We start from the raw sequence: 11519 nt of genomic DNA on the forward strand, positions 1-11519 counted from the left end.
AAGGAATTATCTGATGAAAGGTAAAATGTAATACCCCTAATTTTAAAAGGATAGTCTCGGTATTTTCTTTTATGGTTTTTGTGCATTTATAAATTCTTTATTTGATTATTTATCTTTTTGTTTGATTGTTTAGTTGATTTCTTTGTGTTAATTAAATTATATACTTATGTAGATGTTCATTAATTGTTGAAATTAATTTATTTGTTTAACTGGCATTATTTGTTTAATGGAAATTATAAGATAGGTGACTTGAATTAAATGCTTAAATTAATTGTTTAAATTAAAGTGTTTAATTTTATTTAAGGATGGGATTGGATGGTATGGATAAATTGGTACGGTTAATATCTATGGATTTTTATACATATATATATGAGTATATATGTATATGTGGATTAGTTTAATTATTTGATAATTATTAATAATTAAATTAGTATTTTATTCATTATTTAGTGTATAATATAATTATAGGGTTTTATATGTTCACAGGTTAGCCGACTTAGTTGTAGTTTTATTGTTTTGTTTCTTTTCTTTTGATTCTCTATGTTTAATTAGAATTAGGGTTGGGTACGCCTATATATAACATAGGACGTCTGTTTAGGGTTTAAAATCAACAAAACCCTATTCACGAACACAGAGAGGAAATTGGGGTTTGACTAAGACTAAGGCTGAATTAAGGAGAGAACGAAGGACGGTGATTGCTTGTGGGTTGAACCAAGAGCAACGAAGGCCTTGAACGGCAGTCTAAGAATTTGCAAGAAAATCAGAGACGACAAAGGTGAAAGGTTTCAAACTCTCTCCCTTTGACTCGTGTTCTTTACATGCCTATTCAATTTTAGGAGTGAATAAAACTGTAAATTAATCTGTTATGCATGTTCAATTAGATTAAAGCAGTAGGTATGAACGAACTTTTAATTGATTGATTTTAAGCTTACTTGCGTTAATTCTTGTTTTGTTTGGTTTAATCAATGCATAATGGATCTAAATAAATTCTGGAATACTTTGGACCTAGTTTAGACATCTAGTAACCTTAGCAATGGAGGACAGATGAATTAGAAGTCGCCGGAGAAGACGCAGAGCAGGAAAACAGGAGGAGAGCCAGTTCCTTTTTTAAGAGAGGCGGCTCCCCACAAGGGGGAGTCTGCTCTACACACCTGGGAGGTGGCTCCCCGGCTCCACTCAAGGGGGAGGCGGCTCTTCCCCCTTTTGTTGGTTTTTGGCTAGGTTTTTGGCTATTGGGTTTGTTTTTGACATTCCAAGATTAAACTGGGAGCTGTAACGGGGGTTTAAATGATGTTTAAGGTTATATTAAAACTTCAGAAAGCATGATAAGGCATAATAAACCATAGGGAATTAGTATATGAAACAATATGAAATTCTTAACTAAATTTGTATATTGATTTTGGATGCGGATGATTCAATTTGCTTATCTATAAATTAGCAACTGGTTTATGTATGATATGGTTTAAATCATGTTTCAGTGGAGTAAAATAAGCATGTTAATGTTTATATTTCTATTATGCTTATTATGGATTAATTGATGTTTACATATAGTATCTGTATTATCAATTAATGGGTTTTGTGGAGTAGTATCAAATAAGCATGTTAATTTATATATTTGTTTAGTATGCTTATTATGGATCAATTGATGGTTACATTCATTGTCTGTATTATCAATTGTTGGATTTATGGATTACATGCACCGAAATGGGACGGTGGCATACTAGGGATGGATTAGCTCAAAACGCTAAGTCCTACCTACTTTGGAATAAGGGAACGGATTAACTTTAAAAGTTAAGTTCTTCTTATATTCATGTCAGGTCAATAAATAGTGGATGACATTACTTTGGTTTGGATGGATTTTAAATATATAGTTATGGTACTTTGATATGAGCTTGAGTCTCAAGATCGATGGTTAGGGAGCGTATATGTATTGGGATGTATCGCTGGCTATGATGGTTGGGGGTGTACCCTGTTAGGTCTAGGTACTCATATCCACTTCAGGTGCATTTTGCATGTTGCCTTCTATTCAGGTTGAGACCCCCTTTGTAGTTCAGTGAGTCCCTTAGTATGGATATATATATATATATATTTATGGACTAGATAGCTATTGTTGAGTTGTCTAGGATGTACATGTGTATCGAGTCTCTGTTTGGATTAAAGTAGAATAGAACTTACTCGTGGGCCTGACCCACTATCATTTTTCAGGTGTTCGATGGTTCCAGTCTTAGAGCTTGATCGTGCTGAGCAGAGACAGTCACTCATTTATTCGATTACGTAGGGTTTTCCTTTTAGAGTTGGATTTTATGTCAGTTTTTACTTTCAGTTGGGAATTTATTAGGGGTCCACTAGATGGATTCCCGGGTTGTTTAAGTATTGGAGGTTTTGGAATTATTAGTTTTTTTTAATGAAGGTTTTGGCTTTATTGGATTCTATAATTCTTAAGGATTTTTATTTAGATTCTTTCAGCTTTTATTATTTACTTATTATTATACTTTTATAATTTGTGTTCATTTAAATATTAATTGTTTGGTATCCCTCAGATCTGTGCTCAGACTTGATCACTAGTGGCTCGAGAATCGAGGGGTATCACATAAAGTGCATGACTGAAACTAATCATATTAAAAGTGCATTGGTATGAAAAGTAATGTTGTATTGAAATGCTATGACCTATTTACGTTACAACATAATGACCAATTTATAGAATGAAAATATAATCAGTTACAATAGCAGTTCCAAGCAGTTTTATTGATGCCTCCAAATGCTTCCAAATGTCCAAGCCATGCAATCGTGCCTTCTTGATTCTTCTAGAGCAACCATGTTCCAAACATGTAATCGTGCACTTGATGCTTCTAGAAATTCCACGTTCCAAACATGTAATCGTGCCTTCCCATGTAACCGTGCTTAGATTCTTGTAGAACTTCCATGCAATCGTGCCTTCTTGATTTTTCTAGAGCAACCACGTTCCAAACATGTAATCGTGCAATCGTGTTGTTATCCCAAATAAATTTTACGACTTCTTTTGTCCGAGCAATGGCCACCACTCCACAATTTTAGGAATGCCTAATAACTCCAATAATTGACATGTTCCTTTGACCAGGTTGTATTCCTTTGCGTGACCAGGTAGTTTCCCTTACGTGACCAGGTCGTATCCCTTAGGTGGCTTTTGACCTTCTATAATTAACACGTTCCTTTGACCAGGTCATTTCCCTTAGGTGACCAGGTCGTTTCCCTTACGTGACTAGGTCGTCTCCCTTAGGTGACCATTTCCCTTACGTGACCAGGTTGTGCAATCGTGTTATCACATGTAATCGTGCTTTTGTCTGAGCAATGGCCATTACTCCTGATGGTGGTAGTATTGGCCCACATTAAAAACTCTTCTATTGTATCATGGCTTTTGAAGAAACTAACCTCCACAATTTTAGGAACTCTAATTTTCACGTCTAATAACTCAAATAATTGACACGTTCCTTTGACCAGGTCGGATCCCTTACGTGACCAGGTCGTTTCCCTTACGTGACCAGGTCGTTTCCATTATGTGATCAGGTCATATCCCTTTGGTGGCTTTTTATGAAGTTTTCAATTTTTGCCATTTTTTATTTTTTCAGAATTTTTGTCGTTGCAAGAGTATTTTCGTCTTTTGTCGTTTTGCGTGCCAGACACTATGGAGTGTGTCGGTTGTGTCCGTGAACTGTTTGGGACATTTCATTGAGTTCATGACTCTTTAAAATGTAAGGGTGATCATTCTTGTTTTTTTTTTTTCGTTTTTTGGACTAGACGGTTCCGTGTAGGACCCGCTACCGGAATTGTTGCATGCGAGGATTTTAATTGGGTCCATTTGCATCATACTCATTTTATTCAATGTATTTTATGTGGTTGTAAATTAAAATGTGTATATGTTTATATATGTTGTGTGTGGTGTAAAATAAAAAAAAGAAAAAGAAAAAGAAAATAAAAAGAAAACTTGTGGGGCCCACATCAATGTTTTAAAGAGAGAGAAAGAGACATTTTGGTCTCATTTTCTTTCCTTTTTTCCTCTCTCCCCGCTGGTATTCTCTTTTGCCCCCTTCATTATGTTTTTTTCTTTTTCTTTTTCAATCAAATTTTTAAAGTTTGATTTCTCCTTCAATCTTTGGAATTTTTAAGTGCCATTTGTGGCAAATCGAAGCCCACGACAAGATCTTCAAATCCATACCAGCAATTTGAACTTTTGGCCACTCTAGGAAGTCCGAAAATTGAGACCCATTTGGAGGGTTTTTGCATAATCTTAAGGTAGGGGTTCTTAATCCACAACTTCTTACTCATTTGTGAGATTTTTCATGTGTTTTGTTATATAGCATGCTCGATTATGTTGAATCCTCCTTTAAATGACTTAATTGTGTATTTAAAGCATGCAATTATGTGAATTAATTGATGTGGTATGTAAAAGAAAGTTTTAATTTCTTGAAATATTGTTTATGCTTATATAAATCTTGTGTATGTAACATGATAATTGTATATCATGTGATAATTGACCATATGTGTATTGGCTATTTGAATTATATAAGATGAAATGCTAAAGTTGGATTTATATGCTTGAATTTTATGTGAAGCTATATGATCCTATGTGTTATTAAATGTATGTGACTTGATGTTGATTATTGTGTTGTGAAAAAAAAAAAAAAAAACATGTTCTAGGTGATTTTATTCTATGCCTTGTGTATTTAAATTACCGTAATTACAATGTGAAAGTATGGTACATGTATTACACAAATTTCTCTTAAGTGTGATATGTGGTTTAAATGTGAACATGTAAAGAATTATGGCATGGAAAGGCATGATGCATTCATGCATAGCATTGGACCAAAAAAATGGGAAAGAAATGTTTTGAAATGAAAAAGGGGTGTTGGGAAAAAGATTTGAGAAAAGAATTTTGTGAAAACCCGGATGCTAAGGGGGTACCGAGGGTCCATGGCGTTAATGTAGCCTAAAGGGAACTAGGGAGATCGCCCTAGTGTGGTTGAACTATCTGGGCCCCAAATGACGCCGCGGGGGTACCAAGGGTCAGGGACAGTAGCCAATCCTTCTATCGTCGCTGAGGGGTTACCGAAGGGGGTTACATTAACGATTTGAAAAGTGAATAATAGAAGTGATTTTAAGTATGGGGAGTGACATTTATGGCATCACATATCATGTCACAGCATTGTTATTTTGAAATTGGATTTGATGTTGTATTCTTTCTCGACATAGTATGATCCCTATCCTCTATTCCTATTCATTGCTTGGATTCATGGGGTCACACCTTATATTTAATATTTTTTAGGACACGGATGGCAAGTGGCGGACGACGCTCCTCCACAGGGTTCGATGGGTTAGTAGACCGTTTTGACATTTTTTTTAGCTAAAATCTCATTTTATTATTATTTTTTTATTTTTTTATTATTACTTATTTTTTTTATAAACCTAGAATGACACGTATAATGTGTATTGACGTAAGAAAGAATGGTGTTGTCCCTAGTTGACCTTGGGTTCAGTTAAGGACCTGACTAACGGTTCGGACCTACAGGTTCGGGTCGTTACAAATTTGGTATCAGAGCTTTAGGTTCGAATACTTTTCGAACGATGGGTAGTGGCTTACCTAGAAGGGATAGAGAGTTGACTTGCATCGTTTTTGTGCCTATGTGTTAACGTACTTAACTGTTTAAGAAGCATGCTTACTTGTTACCTATTTAAATGTTTATTGTTTTGAAAGGCATGCCTATTTGCTAAGTGTATACGTGTTTAAATTGTGATACATGTAAATAAAGTGTTTATGTTAATTGTAAGCATGCCATATATGATGTGGCGGAAAGTATGAGATATATGATGGTGGCGAGAAGTAGGCACGGTCAGTGCAATTTTCTTTTATGTTAATGTGACAAGTAATGAGTATGGTATTATGGTTTCGTCCATTTTGTATACGTGAATATCTATATTTTTATGTGTTTATGCGGTTGAGCATGGGATGGTTATGTGAGTTTTGACCTGAGTTGGCGATGAGCTCGGTTGTTTCAAGGTGGTTAGGTGTTAGTTCTTATCAAATGGATGGCTTGGTCTTTTAACTCGTAGATTAAGCTATTTGGTGTGTAACTATTTTCATCCTCTTGTTGTATTTTGTGTAGTGCTTAGAGCACGACTTCGAACAGGTTGTATTTTAAGGCATCGTGACTGTGTCATGTGTGAGTTTCATGTTTTGGTGTGTGGGTTCTGGTGACCATGGAGGTCAGGTGTGCGAGTGAGGGCTTTGGTATGCCTATAAGAGGTTGGTGTTAGTGACTTGGGTCACGGTTTGGTGCAGAGGTTCTTATCGAATCGGTCGTGGTAGGTGTGACTAAGATTGTTTAAGTCACAAATGTAGTCAACGAGTTGTAAATGTGTATCTTGTGGTATGGTCTAAGGAAACGTGTTGGACTTGACTGTCGTAGGGACTTGTTGGATCTTAAAGGTCTAGGGTGACGTAGGACTAATTGCAGATGTGGATCATTTCGTGGTCTTGTAAGAGTATGTTTTAGAGATTGGTTTGCCAAGGGGTGATCCTCATTTCGGAGAGCTATTGGAGTGTGCTAAAGGTAATTAACTCTCTGTGAGTCGATTGTATGGCCGGTTAGAGAGCGAAGTTTTGGGTTGGTACAGCTGTCTAGAGAGTCCTGAAGTGGTGCATAGTGGTTAGTTTTAGTCGTATAGAGCAGGATTGTACTATAAGACAGGTTATTTGAGGTTATTGAAGTGCTCGGTTGTTGTGGATGAAGTGATCGATAGTAAGTGTGTGTTACCAAATCTCATGGATCAAAACATTCCAAGATCGATCTGAAGTTCTTCGATCGATCCAACTTTCAAGTTCGATTGATCTTAAAGTTCCAACACTTAGCCAAATTTTTGAACCATAAACCTGCATATTTTTGCCTTCTGTCTGATCGATCGAACTTTTGTTCTGATCGATCTTAGTTCTCCATTTCATTGTTTGACTTTTTCAATTTTTAAAAATCTAAAAATATTTTCATTTTTATTTTACTTTATTTTATTTTATTTTCATTTCATTTTATTTTATTTCTCAAAAATATTTCAAAAATACAAAAAGATTTTGTTTTATTTTATTTATTTTTCAAAAAAAAAAAAAAAACAAAAATCCAAAAATATTTTATTTTATTTTATTTTATTTTACAATTTTTAATTTTAATTCTAATTTTTAATTTTGGTTTTGCATTTTTCAAAATTTTCAAAAATCCAAAAATACTTTGAGGAGAGTTTATCAAAGTTCGATCGATCTCAGTTGAAGTTCAATCGATTGAACTCTGTCGGGAATGTTTTTAAAATAGACCTGGAGGTTCTTAAGATCGATCATTTAGATCGATCCAACCCTCCAAACCCTTGTTTCCCTCATCGTCGCCGCATCCACTCTCTATCTTCCTCATCTCCGGTGAGATCTCCGGCGAGATCCAAGCTACATTCTCTCCCTCATCTCGGATTTCTCATCTAATCTTGGCATCCACTTCTCTCTCTTCGATTTGAGGTAAAATCCGAGATCTCATCTATGATTTAAGCTTCGATATGATGATTACATGTTTTATTTGTTACATTCGTGCTTTATACATGATTGAATCTCTATTTTTGAAGCTTCGAAGCACTGAGTTTACATGTTTATATATATATATATGTATATGCTTCGTCTATATATATGTGTGTGTTTGATCTATTTTTGGGAGGATGGGCCATGATTGGGTGATGATATTTGTTGATGTGTTGTGTTGATGGGCTCACGAACACGTTCGTGTGGGCCTCGTGCTTCCAAAGTCACAGATCTGTGACTGTTTATATTCATTGCACAGTTCAATCGATCGAACTTATATCTCAGATCGATCTTGAGAGATCGATCGAACTCATGTCTCAGATCGATCGAAGTTGTGAGATCGATCTTACTTATTTTCGATTGATCCAACTTTTGTGATCGATCTCACTTCTTTTTCTGATTGATCGAATTTTACAGATCTCACACACACACTTCATTCTTCATATCTTATGTTCATGCTATCTCATATATGCCCAATGCCTATGATATTCCACGTTGGATGCATTTCATACTTACATTGTTTAGCATGTTTCACATCCTGCCATTTGCATAGTTTCATGTCATATCTGTTTTGTCTATTTTACTTGACATACATGTTTCTACATTGTGCTTAAAATTTCTTATTCTGGCACTAACTCCCATTGTAAGTTTTTCTTTTTCTTTTTGCAGGCCATGGTTAAGAAGAAGACCGTTGCCAACAGGCAACACGGGCCTCAGCACCATATCAGACCACGGACAGAGGAGCTAGTAGAGCCCTCTCATGCATAGCAGGAGCCAGCACAGGCTACCCCACCTCAGTCATCATCTCACGAGGCAGAGGCAGATCATATTCCATCCACTTCTGCGGCTCATCCTGCATTTACACCATCACTATCTTCACCACGTGCTGGAGTTGAGCATTCACCCGTACCATCTCCACCACGCCAGCCAGCTCAGCCAACTCAGGAGCGTGATAGGCCCGCGCTTAGATATGCGCATATGGGGGTCGACCATGAGTCGATGTTCGACATGGCCTTTTTCTCCAGAGCGGTGCTGACCCAATCGGCTTACCACGATATCATTCAGAGGGGCCTAGCAGTTATTCTTGCCCCAGTCACAGAGCCAGTCTACCCGCGACTGGTACAATTGTTCTACCAGAACCTCCGACCATCCCCGCGTACCACAGCAGAGTTGGTCACTTCTGTAGATAGCCATCAGATCACTATCACAGTGGACTCACTGGCCCGCTCTTGCCACTACCTACACCGCTGTCCTCTAGAGCTTCAGAAGACATATCCGAGGCTATACAGGCCTTCTTATGCCGACATGGCAGTATTTCTTACAGGTCACCATGCCGCTGGCGAGACCTTCGCCACCCGGACATTCCTTCCAGATGACCTATGATTTTTCGATTCTGTACTCTTCTGGAACATCTACATGGTAGGGCACAAGATTCAGAGGAGGGGAGATTATTTTGACAGCCCTCTACGCCTTTTACACCGACTACTAGGTATCTATGATGAGGAAGCTATATGATGAGTATATTAGCAAGGAGACGCCTGGACGGGCTAAGTTTCTCCCATTTAGCCACCTCATCACCCAGATTCTTATTGACCAGCGTTACCCTATTCATCCTCGGGAGCCCCCTGAGAGAGGTTCCTGTCACTATCTGAAGAAGGACTTGACCAAAAGCTACAACGCCATTATTACTAGACAATAGGACCACGCGGTAGTGGTTACAGAGGAGCTAGAGGCTGAGGAGGCAGAGGCAGCAGCTTAGGCAGTAGCAGCAGATCCCGCAGCAGACGACGCACCAGTCAATTTAGTTGCCGAGCATATAGACATTGATTTAGAGCGCCCTGCAGAGACACAAAGCAGTACTTTCCAGCTGGGTCGCCCATTCACGACCAGGAGCAGACTCAGAAGTTTTCATCTATACCTAAGGCTCCAGATTTAACCCCCAGTTTTGGAGTACGCCTGCAAACTCTTGAGGATGCTATTGTTGCCATACGAGCTGATCTTACAACCCATAGAGCTAATTTTGCTGCCTTCCGCACGGATGTCGTGACTATGTTCCGAGATCTATCCAGAGATATCCGCGGAGCCCGACCTGCCCATCCTACCTCATCGTCCTGAGTTCCCAGTTCCTTCTATCTTTTGATCTCTCTCTGCTCTCTGATCTCTGATCTATATTTTTGTCACTGTATAATACTATTATTTTTACAGCCAGTTTGTCGGCTTTGATATTTCTGTTGTACCTACACTTTATCTGTTTTATATATCTATTTTTATTGTGGATGTCATATGATTATATTCTCATATCTGTATGTTTGACTCCATCAGGTGCATTACAGTGACTTCAGTGAGAGAGTGCTTCCCGATTTTTAGGATCACCCTTATATCTCTCTCCCTATTTTATTTCATTATCCCATTTACACTTGCATGTCCACTATGCACTAATTAGCCCATTTTGTTATCTGATGAGTTTATCCAAGTGCCAATTTTCAGGACCACAGTTCATCCCAAGTTTGGAGGGGCCATGCCACCCACTTCGGATACTTCAGTCCCTATCATTCTTGCTTAGTTGCACTGGTATACTTTTTCCTTTGTTCTCTTTGCACATTGAGGATATTGTGCCATTTAAGTTTGGGGGGAATGGTGCTTTGCAGTGTTAGTTTTAAATTCAAGATTTTGAGCATGACTTGTGTATTTGAGGGATATTTCTATGATTGGTCCATATCTAGCTATGATTTTGATCTTTTAAGGACTATATTGCTTAAAATTTAAAAATTGTTTGACTTGAGAGTCCAATACTCCTTGTATGCTTTATGGAAGCCATTTAGGAGTAAATTTTTCGAAAGATTGATATCTTGCTTGCACTTGTGGTCCACATCATCTTGATTTTGTGATTGTTTTGAGATTCACTTTAGTATTCTACACTAGCACAGGCACACACTAGCATTCATTTGTGGGGTACATGCTTTGTTGATTATTGAATTGGTTATATCCCAATTGAGCTAGTAGTGCATTGAAAACTTTCATTCTTGATAAAGGTGGATAACAACCCCTTTTCACTAAGTAGCCGGGATTCTAGCCTCATCAAGCACTGAACTTCTCGCGCCGAAAGGTGGAGGGCCTAAACTCTAGGTTAATAATTGAACTTAAAAAAAAAGAAAAAAAAAGAGCAAAAGCAAAAGTAATAAAAAGTGAGGACTTCTCCCAAAAGGTGAGAAGTGGGAAATGATTAGATAGTTGTTGTCTTGATTTGTAGCCTAGTTGATTTGAGCTTGTAAGTCTATAGGGGTGTTTGAATGCCTAATGCCCTAAAGCCGTCTGGTTTGGGAGTTATTGACCTAACGCTCAATTTCATGAATCGCTAGAAAGCTTAATAGATCAACACATTGCACCATACTCCCATCTTTGATCCTAAAAAAAAAAAAAAAAAAAATCGAGTGGAAAGAATAAGCGCACCTAGATGAATAAAGCTTTAATAAAAGGTCTATTTTTTGTCTTGATGATCGGTACTAGATTTGTGTGCTAGTTTGAGGGTAAGGATGTGATTAATTCTTTAGTTGGCTTAGATAGAAATATATTTGATGCCGGTCCACTCAAAAGGATTCTAGAGTTGTTTTGATTTGCATGATCATTTTCTTGATGTGTAGAGGACCATACTTGCTTGCTTGATGTTTAAATTTTGGGAGATTGCTTAGAAAGGGCTGAAAAATTGCATACTTGAGGTAGTTTTCTCCCAATGCTTGTTTGCAATATTGGTGCCTCTTTTAAAAGAATGAGCTTAATGTTTGTGGGTACCATTTCTGGAAACCCTCACGAGACTTCACTCGTCCACTAGGGGTAACCTAGGGGTTTAAAAGGCTTGTTGTATATGCTAAGTGCAGTCGTGTTCCCTACGAAAGTGGCGTTATCCATTTATTGTTTTCTAATTCGTAGTTGTATAGTT

This window comes from Cornus florida, unplaced genomic scaffold (assembly GCF_030987335.1).
Source record: "Cornus florida cultivar Cherokee Brave unplaced genomic scaffold, ASM3098733v1 CherokeeBrave_3.0.0_Hap2_Chr01, whole genome shotgun sequence".
Classification (NCBI taxonomy): domain Eukaryota; kingdom Viridiplantae; phylum Streptophyta; class Magnoliopsida; order Cornales; family Cornaceae; genus Cornus; species Cornus florida.